At 43.9% G+C, this 11,463-nt stretch overlaps 1 protein-coding gene across 2 annotated transcripts in view; it reads right to left on the bottom strand.

The window, feature by feature from the left end:
* fndc3ba (fibronectin type III domain containing 3Ba) overlaps positions 1-10,243 on the bottom strand; it is a 151,318-nt gene extending 141,075 nt beyond the window's left edge. Inside the window, exon 1 of one of the 2 annotated variants that reach the window (XM_083792680.1) lies at positions 10,048-10,243. The gene's annotated coding sequence lies outside the window, so the exon portion shown is untranslated. Of the gene's footprint in view, positions 1-9,786; positions 9,927-10,047 lie in introns of those variants that run through there. The other variant, XM_083792681.1, reaches the window with a different exon arrangement.
* Positions 10,244-11,463: the final 1,220 nt, after the last annotated feature.

The following is an 11,463-nucleotide window of genomic DNA, read 5'->3' as shown; positions in this document are numbered from 1 at the left end:
GGCTTCATGTTGCGGCTGGGTTATGGAGGTATAAAACCCTGAGTATGGGTTTTATGCCGTTCAGGCTATGGGTTTTACGGGCAAGTCTCCCATTGGCTTAGAGTCAGCCTAGAGACGAAGCAGCCAGTCATGACAAAGTGTCCACTACAGAGGTAGTAACAAAATAGTCCAGGTGCTTTTGAAGCACCTGGCAAAAAGTATTTTAGGACAGGATAGAAATGGGGGACGAAAGGGTAGGAGAGGAGAGGAGAAAGAAGCAGGGTGTGGAGAGTGAGGGAGAGGGTGAGAGAGGAGAGTGAAGGAGGGAGGGAGGGGCGTAAAGAAAAGTTGAAAGGACTCTTTCATCTTCTTCTAAATCAACTGTCAACAATGCAGGAAATTATCAAGAGAGGCAAAAAGGGGGGATTGAGCTCTCTAGACAGAAAAAGAGAGGCAGGGAAGGAGGAGGGAGGGAGGCAGTGAGTCAAAGAAAAAAGGGAGAGAAGGAGGGTAAACATTACAGCTCCGTGCCAAGCAAACATGAGATGCTGGGATACTTCAACAAAGAGCCACCGTTCATAGGGAGAGAGAGAGGGGGGGGGGGGGAAGAGAGAGAGAAGGTGAGAGAGAGAGACAGAGAGAGAGAGAGAGAGAAAGAGAGAGAGAGAGAGAAAGAGAGAGAGAAGGTGAGAGAGAGAGAGAGAGAGAGAGAGAGAGAGAGAGACGGAAGAACAGAGTGCGAGTCAGACAAGCAGACACAGCATCAGAGAGAAAGCTAGGAAATGGAAACAGAAAGCATCAGTTTGAACCAGTTGTTAATGAACAACCAACAGCACTTTAATATGCAGAGAACAAAGAAAGAGCATTACAGAGACCCAAAGAGGAGCATGGTGAATTAAGGCCTAAAGTAACAACTTGCTAATGCACAAAAACAACAGTATAGAGCCAGACAGTGTTGTTAAGCCGTGCCTGTTCCTTTGTCCCTTGGTTATATTTTGTTTGTTTTGAAGTCTGTTCTGTTCTGTGTTTCATATCAGATTCCTTCGGTGGTTGTGCATGCAAACACAAAGCTTGACAAAATGCATCCACGTGCCGCCCATTACAGAGACAACGCACACAAAAACAATTACCAACTGCTCCATCACATGACAATTACCGTCTTATTACTCGTGTGCAAAATACTGAATGTCAATTTAACTCAGAGAGTGTAAAACTGGCCCATAAAGGGTCAGTTTTAGTTTATTCTCAAGGTTAAACTCGTCTACCAAAGCAACATCTACAGGTGGTCTACCTCTCCCTTCTCATTGACGACCTGGCCAGTAGGTGCGTGACGATTCACTCAGCTCATGATACGATACATGGATTGGGTTAACATGATGATACTAACTACATTATAACAATACTAGTCCATATGCAGGAATGCACAGTTGCACACACATCTCAACGTAGCCTGGTGCTAAAAGTCAGCTCACTGTGGTGGAATTTGAGTTAAAGGGGGTGTAACTGTTGTGTTTTTTGTAAAGATAGGCCTATTCCAAATGGGAAAATGAGGAGCACGAAGAGTGTGTGTGTGTGTGTGTGTGTGTGTGTGTGTGTGTGTGTGCCCGCGCGTGTGTTGGGGTTGCTGACTATGTATGGGGCTGGCGTCATCTGACGGCACCGCAATATTACCACAAACTGTAATATTGTGTTACATTCAGATTGAGGTTAGGAAAATTCCATGTTGAAAGAGATCTGCATGCACTGACCTATCAACAGACACACGTGAGTGTGCACATGTGTACACGCACCCGCACGTGTGTGTGTAATGGGAGGGACATTCAGATTTTCCATTTAGGGATTGCAAATGTAAAAAGGAAACCCTGGTGCAATACACATCGTTGAACCTTGATGTTTTTTCGCAGATTGTCAATTTTTGCTGAATGCTCTATTATAACATATACCCAGAAAAGGGATGGCAGGGTTCATGTGGTTAAAATATAGGTAATCTGTGGACATGAGCAATGACTGTGATTAATAATTATTTTCTAGGATTAAGCTGAACGTTTTAAAATCTATGTAATCCAGGGCCTTTTATACTTGCCAGAAATGAAACAAAAGAAAACACTCTCCTCCAGTGTTACTCCTAGTGTTTCACCTAGCTAGCACATGAATGCATCCACTGTATTTTCAAAATCACCACCGCTCACCTCTACAGTCTACATACATGAAACAAACTGCAGCTTGTTTCTCTGCCAAACACCACCAATCAACAATCTCTAATGCGGTGGTCGGCCACCAGTATATGAAAAATACAGCTTGCTGCAAGACACCTGCCTGCATCTGGGAGAATTTCTGATTCAACTTGACCCAGCTAATGGTCATGATGAGCACCCAGGGGGTAACTGTTAGCTATTGTTTCCTTAGGAGGCAAGATGTAAGGGAGCGGAGGCGCTCCGTCTGAAGCAAACTTGAGCCATCAGAGGCCCCACCGAGTAAGTCGCCGTGCCACATCAGCTGACTCAGCAATGTCCGAGCTATGCACCGATAAGAGACAGACTCATAAATCATCGCTCAAGTTTATTCTCTTGTCAATCCAATTCTGGATTTAGAATATTTGACTAACGTTCTTGTTCTGAGCCATTTAGTACTGTCTATGCAGCAGTGAAATGAGCTGAAATCCATTTTTATCACCAACTCAACAGGCAGGCCCGTACAGTAAAATCCCAAGAGGACATTTATCCATTGTAAATCTGAAACAGAGACTATATACAAATGTAACCAAATAAACCTGACTCGTCATTATAGGTGAATGTTTTCACATTTTCAAAAATAGCAAAAATAGCAGAGCTACAAGAAACTATACGTAATTCATAAGTATTCGTAAGTATACGGCTGGTGAAATTAACACAGGATTTTACTGTGTAATAAGAATTTTGTGTCTCTTATAATGACCTTGTTCAGACCTCTTTTGACTTGTTTTCACTTTCTCACATGTGCACACAAACACACCCATGCATGCACACTCCCAGTTTCCAGGGCTGCATTGTCTTGACTGTGTAATTCTAGAGCTGCAACAGCTTCTGTTTCTGAGACACACAACGCTGTTCAGTAACATTAGCCCTGGGATAACATGTTCTAGGTTAGCAGACGGTCTCACACAAATAACGCATGCACACACACATATACACATGTATTATGCACATAAGAGCGCGCGCACACACACACACACACACACACACACACACACACACACACACACACACACACACACACACACACACACACACACACACACAAGTGTCCTGCCCCTTCCCTGACCCCTTTTCAAACCAAGCATACCTGAATACTTTATTGGGCCAACAGGGAGCTGTAGGAGCCAGTGCTGGTAGAAAGAGGAGATGCCAGATTGTGTCCGAGGTTAGTTAGTTCAGACGGGTGCTTGGCATCACGAGCACTCATGAAACATGGGAACAACTTCCTCATTGCGCTTAGAATAACCTGTCTCTGAATATTGAGGGCATGCAAACATGCAGTGTCACACACACACACGCCCAGTTGACCCAGTCTACCTGGGTCAGATAACATTTGAACAGAACGCTTTGTTTTCCTTTTAAGCACTTTCAACCCAGCAGTCCTATTTTGGGTAAGTCATAGTTCAAAATGTGTCAACCTAAATTTAAAAAAATTGCCAATCTACAAGCTCACTTGAATGTGTCACATTGTGAGCTTGTGATCTACAAGCTCACAATAAAACATATTTAATTCACTTCTACTGACCTGCCCAAAAGCACGATAGACAAAAGAAAATTTCAAAACATATTTGCCTACAGTCTGCTGACCTTCCATCATTGACACACAAACACAGACCAGAACTAGAAAAAGTGCCCTTCTGGGCACAGGTCTCCACCAGGATAGGAATGTAGGACATTGCAGCTTGCCTTCATCTGGTGGTTGGATAAAAGGGCAACAAAAGTAAAAAATTCCAGGCAAAGGTTTTTCCTTGGCCTCTAGGGAGTTGGCATACAAAGTTATCCACAGATCCGTGCAGTTAGAGGTAAAAACACTTTTCGGCCAGTTATAGCGCCACCTTGAGGCTGAGTTGAAATTGTTCATGTGGCATTTCGTCCTCGGCCTAGTGGGAATGTGGGTGCACAATTTCACGGAAATCACGCGATGTGTTCATGATTTGCAGCATTTTGTTTGAAACTGAGCACTCCTGTGAACTTTGGAAGCCAATCTTAACCAATCAGGACGGAGTCTGAGAAATCTGAAAGACCAGTTTCGTTGAATGGCTCTAGAGAGACTGTGTACCAATTTGCGTGATGTTTGGACAAAATCTGTAGGTGTACTGTGCAAAAACTTGTTTTGCACAAAGCGGCCTCCTGGTGGCGCTATAACAGGCCGTTCTGGAAAGTTTGGGGCAGAGGTTCATCGTTGGCATCCAGGGAGTGTGTGTGCAAAATTTGGCATCGACCGGGTTAACGGTGGCCGAGATTAGCTGCTCACGGACACACACACACGGACGGACGGAGTGCAAAACATACTCTCCCCCCATGCCTTCGGCCTGGTGGAGACAACAACTGAGCTGTATGGACTAGTACCTGTATGGACTAGTACCTGTGTGGACTAGTACCTGTGCAACAACGCTTTAGTATTATAGGCCTTTCACTTGCATAGTGATATCCAACCAATCATGGATTCAAGAGAAACTGAGAAGGGAGAACAAGCTGGGGGGGGAACAGTGACTAACCTCCTTCTGACTGCATCTATTCTCTATACTGGTATGTTCCATGTTATGTTTAAAGAGGAAGAAATTCTCCTTTCAACCATATCTTGGTCCTCAGTAAACTATAAGATGGTGAGCATGGAACCATTTTAGGCTAACTACTAATTATTGTTGTAGCGATTATTCTATTGATTACTATTATGATTAAGATCAAGTAATCGTTTATTTTTTCATTTTATGGCTTTTCTTGCATCAACAGAGAAAGTAAACGCGCTACGTCCGGCCGGGGAAATTCCCCTCTGTCAGGTGAAAAGAAGCAGCTTGGACTCCTCATGCATAGAAGGAAGCATGAGGGCAGTCCGCTGCCCCCCCCCAGGTTGGCAGAGGAAGTGTAGCGCCCAGGATTACATTAGATAATTGGCACTGGGTGAAAAGAAAAAACTGGGTTACAAAATCGTGGGATAAAAATTTAAAGTAAAAAAAAAAACAGGGAGAGTGGTGGATGAGTGACATGCAGCAAGGGTCCGCCAGGCCTGGGAATTGAACCCGGGCCGGGACTGTCAGAGCCTATGTGGTAACCACTCGATTATCGCTGACCCCTTTTTTATGTTTTGGGTTAAAAATATATATATCTCAACAAATACACTTAATTCTAGTTTTTTCGTATTGATTAGTAGGATTAACAGTTGCACCCCTAACCATTCCTGTGTACTTGTTCTTTTTCTCAGAGCAGAGGAGGGCTCTGTATTGCTATATAATGTAGGCTACCTGTCAATCAGGTCTAAACTATAAGTCTAAACTAGTAGCCAATTGGATCCATACTTTGTGTATTTTTTTTTTTCTTTTAAAGCATGGAATCCCCACCAGTGATGTCATCGGCAGGTACATTTTCAAACCATCCACAGCCTGCCTCTGAAACACAGAGGAAGTAGACAGAATTGGCACATGACATGTCCTACGCAGGGACGGCTCTGGCGGGAGGGGGGTAAGGCCGTAAGGGTGGCTTTAGGCCCCTCTAAACAAGCCTATGTAAACCAAGATGCATTAGCCCCCGCCCTCTCTAAATAGCCAGCACCCCCAGTCACATTTTCTGGAGCCGCCGCTACTCCTATATAGGTGTAGTACAGTATAGTGAACATAAAGGACCTATATTGTGTATGTAAGTACATTTGTAATACGTTGATGTGTTACTTTAAATAGAAAAACAAATACGTTATAAAGTGTGCCAATTCTGCCAAAACATCTTCCCTGCGCAAAAACAAAGGGAAAGCAAGGAATATGCAACATATATTCTATTATTACACACTTTAGTTTTGATATGTACCTTAAAAAGAAGGGAAAATGTGTTTACTAACTGTTCTGCATAGTACAACTACATTCTATTCAGTTCTATTAAAATAAAAAAGCAAAAAGAACGAATTTCACTTTTGGCTCCGTTGTCTTCACTGGTCGTCACTTGCTTGAGATTGCATCAGCATGGGTTCAAGTCCCAACTCCCACTGTGTGGCAGTAGCCTACAACTTCTCAAGCTAAATCTTTCCACGAAAAGATGAAAAAAACAAGTATCCTAATAATAATAGAGCGAATGTCTGAATGTCTGTCTGTCTGTCTGTCTGTCTGTCAGAAACAAACACTTATCTCCTCATTGCCTGCACCAATCGCTCCCACTTTTCACACAGGCATTGACCATAATAATATGGAGGTCTTAACGAAGCCATTTTTCCAATAAGATTAATAATGAATTTATTAGTGAATAAAAACCAGTTTATTTGTCCGTGCTCTATCTCCGACCGAGCCACACTATTAGCACACATCTCTCCATGCCAAAATAAATCTGCACGCTCCCACAATCCAGCTAGGCTACTTTTTTACCGACGCAACTGTCATATTTACTGTACAGATATTGTTTTTACATCAACACACGATCATGGAGAATTGTAACTTGAAGAATTGTGTGCCTGTGGAGGGGGTGTGGGACGCATAATTCGATAGGTCACCGTTTGTAGTGTGACGTAGGAAGCGAAACCCAGCCCCGTCGGAGCATCTGTTCTGTATCCGTGTTGGATGTGAATGACCAGCGACACACAGCCAGGACTGCAGCCGCTCCGAGGACACTGTTTCTGGGCTTATGATCAGTGACACACAGCCAGGAGTCCAGGACTGCAGCCGCTCCGAGGACACTGTTTCTGGGCTTATGATCAGCGACACACAGCCAGGCTCCGACTACACTGTCCGCCCCCTCCTCAACCACCTCCTTCGCCGTGCATTACACATGGGCTACATGCACGCTCAAAGCCTGGACACTGACAACGACAGCTTACAGCCCTGCGCGCACCCAGCGTGGCTGCGTGACACACTGAACAGCACGATCACAACGGAATGCTTATCAGTCGGGGTCTCGGGGTGGCCAAATGGAGACGTTTGGAGAAGACAGATCCCGTGCCGTCGGAACAACACAATGACAAGATACATACAGACAGATGCAATGACAACGACACGTTCCTAAATCACACAAAACATCTAATTCTTATCCTGATTATATAAAGAACAAACTACAACTTGCTTTGAAGCCCAAAAAGCCAACCTCCGCGTTCACCGTTTAATAGCTTATATCTCCACGGGCAGCAGACGGTGAGCGGTTAGGGACCGTCTACAAAGTGCAACACCGAACTTGAACATATTCAATAACTCCCATTTATAGGCAGAATATCACCACCATATTTACATCACACATCAATGGTGTACTTATGATTGTACTACAGCATTTAATTGGCCTATACTTTAGTGCCCAACCCAACTTCCCAAGACCATCTGTAAACAATCCCCCCCCCTATCAGTAATGTGATCTATTACATCACACACTGAACATGATTTGCTGTTCATATATTCAGAACGGGTAAGGACTAGTAATAAATAACATGCTGACTGATCTCTTTGAAAAGAATTATAAAAAATGCGCCATGTCAAACAGGCAGACAAATCAAAATCTAACAATAGTCTCTGACCAACCAATGAACTCTTCAGTTCAAACACATGCCTATATGTTTTGTTTACATTCTCTCATTAAACACTGAAGCCAAAGAGGCTTAAACTTTTACAGCAGCCTGCAAAGACAAGAAGATATCATGGATATAATGAATAATAATAATAATCGTGCCGTTAGAGACAAGTATCTGGCAACAAGCCTCTGAAACTTATTGAGACTTTAAGATAGGAATACAGGTATTCAGATCAACTACACCTTATGTTTACATCCACAAGAATTATACAACTTGTGATGCGACAATAAACTTGAAGTTGAAAAATGCTCCTTGCCATATATCCCAAAACAGAGGTAAGTCATTAATTTGATGCACCTGATGTGAGCTGAAATAACTTGCATAACTTTGTGCCATATGGTCACTGAGATAGTACAGCAAAAGGACTTTTCTGGGGTGCCCTCTTGAACTTGGCAAAGGTCCCCCAGGGAACCCCGGAAGACACTTTGACAGGCCTCAATAAAAAAGTTAATGTAAGTGTCTTCACTAATTATGTGGTGGCATTTGCCCACAACCCTGAGGGATATACAACAATATAGCAGTGCATCTTGACTTGTAAAATATGTTGAATGGATCCTTGCCAAATGACATGTTTAAACCAAATTCTCACTGTATTCCCTAATAATCCCTGGCCTTTAAGGCTAGAATTCCTTATCTTCTTTTCCATGGATTTTCATGGACCCACAACACAACTTGTGGAGGAGCACCTTCCTGAACCTATCACAGTAAAATGTAATGTATATACATTTGTAACTTATGTATAATACAGCTGTAATTCTGACAGAGTAGTGAAGTTACAGATGTAACCAAATGGACCTGTGGGTGCAGGCGAACAAGCATATCCCTGTATAGATCTGTAGGCTACACTGTCAAGAGTTAAATTAACAGAGCATTTTGGGGAGCATTCAAAGAGCCATCAAAGACAAGCACACCTCTGGGCTGTAATTTGCGTGGCTGGGCTAAAAATTCACATATCAGCTTCCCGCAGAAAAACTGGATGTCCACATCAGCCTTTCACCGAAGGAATGTCATCTGACGTCATGTATTTAGGATCGGATTTCTCCTCTAGCTCTGAAAAAATGTGGCGTGCGTTGAGCTCTAAGGTTGAGCCCCCCCCCCCCCCCCCCCCCCCCATAATGTTCCAATGTGTCCACTGGATCCCCCCATCACAACAGAGGGATGGATATTTGGCCGGTTTAGTCCAATAACTTCGTCATACTCAGCTCTTGCGCTCCACTGTCGCGTTTAAAATGTGTTTTTTTGTTATTTCTTTTGGGGGGGGGGGGGTGGAAGACAGGCCAATCGATCGGTACAACCACGGCACGAGCCCACTGTTTGATTTCCACGTCTGCATCAAAGGGAGGCGAGAGGGAGGGGGACCGATGGAGGGAGAGAGAGAGAGAGAGAGAGAGAGAGAGAGAGAGAGAGAGAGCTGTCTTTCCTGCACAAACAGACACGTAGTCGTTTCTGAGCTCTCGGTCGCACAGAGAGAGAGAGAGAGAGAGAGAGAGAGAGAGAGAGAGGCAGATAGACAGACAGACTGGCTGGAATGCTAGGATATGCTGGAGTTGAGAACTCTCCTCGAAAGCCCTCTCGCACCCGTCCGTTACTAACTAGTAACTACACATAATAAAACTGCGTGGAAAGTCATTACAGTCCGTTTCAACCATCTTTTCAGAACAGACACCCAGTGCAATAAAAAGCCGACCGTGCCAATTCAACGATTTCGTAACTCCTGTCAAATCGACTGCCTCAGCATCTTCCACTCCTAAGTTATTTTACAGCTATAAAACATATACATTTCCGTATTTGGAGCAGCTAACACACAACAAACACTCAAACAGTATTCCCAGTATGCAACTCTCAACACAACCACCGTGATTTGCTATATAAACAGTGAAAGAGAAACGATTTTCTTGTGTTGCGCACTCACTCACTGCATCTGTTAGTCCTCTGAGACAAAAACACATTCTTTCCTAAACGGCAGAAATTCGTGAACAAAACACCAACCAAACCCCATTCAGCTTCGAACGAAGCAAGATTTAACTAAATAATCCGCACCGCTTTAGGGTTTTTGTTCCTTGTTGTCGTCCAACGCCGAAATAACACCCAAAAGTTTGTCTTCACCCCGCCGGAGAGGAGCAGTTTTCCTTTCCTTTTTAGTTTGCGCTGGCCAAGTAGCCTAGACTGCCGGCGTCAGCGCTCAACAACTCTTCCAAGTCCCGACTCCCAACTCTCACAACACAAAACTTTTCAAAGGCAACTCACAGCCCTCCGCCGTCTCTCAACGTAATATCAGTGGAAAAGTGGAAAAGAACTCACCTCGCTGCAATAAAAAGAATCTTCAAACAGCAGACGTGGCTGCGCTTTTTTCCAGGGTCGGGTAGTGCCTGTCCCCCTGCCTGCCTGTCTGCTTGCACGGCGCGTCGCGTTCTGTGTGTCTGTGAGATTCCGCCATGTCAATCAAAACGCGACGCACATGGAGGTCAAAGCCCGCCTCCTTTTACCGTAATAATAGCCAATTGCGCACTTCAAAAGCCAAAACAGACAGTGGGCTGTCCACACTCCACAGTGTCCAGTGGTGGGAAAGTATAGCCTGGCTAATAACCCAGACTCAAATCAGGCATTTTTTTTGCCAACGGCTGATTTGGTCTGGCTTATTAGCCAGGCTAGAGAAAGTATTATTTATGTGTCCCTGGGTCTGTCCCTGGGTCTGTCCCTGTGGTCCGAGCATATAGCCTTTGTTCACCACCAAGTGTCACTATTGCACAGCCTAACAGTACAGTACAGTACAGTACAGTACAGTACAGTACAGTACCACTGAAACTAGCAGATCTACAAGCTCGAAATGTAGGCTATAGGCTGTAGGCTATAGGGCTGTTAAGTAGTCGTATGTTTTGTTAAAATGTAGTGCAGTACAAGTACAATATTTACCTTTGATATGTAGTGTGGAAGTAAAAGTACTGAACATTTGGAAATACTCCAGTAAGAGTAGAAAGACTAGAAATAGCAGCCTTAGCAGGTCTCCACTCTCCACCAGGGCAAGTCAGGTTAAAAAATGGTAAATGGTGCATTTATATAGCGCCTTTATCCAAGGCGCTTTACAGAGATTGTGCATTACATTCACCCATTCATACACCGATGGCAGCGGAAACCATGCAAGGCACCAACTAGCACATCGGGAGCAATTAGGGGTTCAGTGTCTTGCTCAAGGACACTTCGACAGTAACTCTGGGGGAGCCCGGGTTCGAACTGGCAACCTTACGGTTACCATCCAGGCACTCTACCCCTGAGCCACCGCCGCCAGGTTGTGACCTGGTGTGAAAATGGTGCCATTTCTTATATGCCTTTGCCTGGTGGAGACAAAAATAGGCCTACCTCAAAATTGTAATTAAGTACAGTACTTGAGTAAATGTACTTAGTTACTTTTACCACTGAAGCTGTCCCATCTTAACCGTGTTAAGCATTCACTGTGTAAAACATTGTCATAAGAATATTTTCATTGATATTCATGCCATGATATTTCAGAAGTCGACTAGGCTAAGTAGCCTGGCAGGATATATGTCAGTCAGAGATGGAATGTAATTTTGACAGACCGGACTGGTAATGCATTACTCGAAAGTGCAAATTCATACACTAATTGCAGTAATTAATGCTTGATTAATGATACAAAATGATTCACACTCACAGATTAATTCATCATGGATTGGATTCATTATGTGATCTTAACCAAGTATA

Source organism: Protomyctophum parallelum, assembly GCF_964188405.1.
Source record: "Protomyctophum parallelum genome assembly, chromosome: 20".
In the NCBI taxonomy this organism is placed as follows: Eukaryota; Metazoa; Chordata; class Actinopteri; order Myctophiformes; family Myctophidae; genus Protomyctophum; species Protomyctophum parallelum.
The sequence above is the reverse complement of the archived record's forward strand: the minus strand, read 5'-3'. Positions and strand labels throughout refer to the sequence as shown.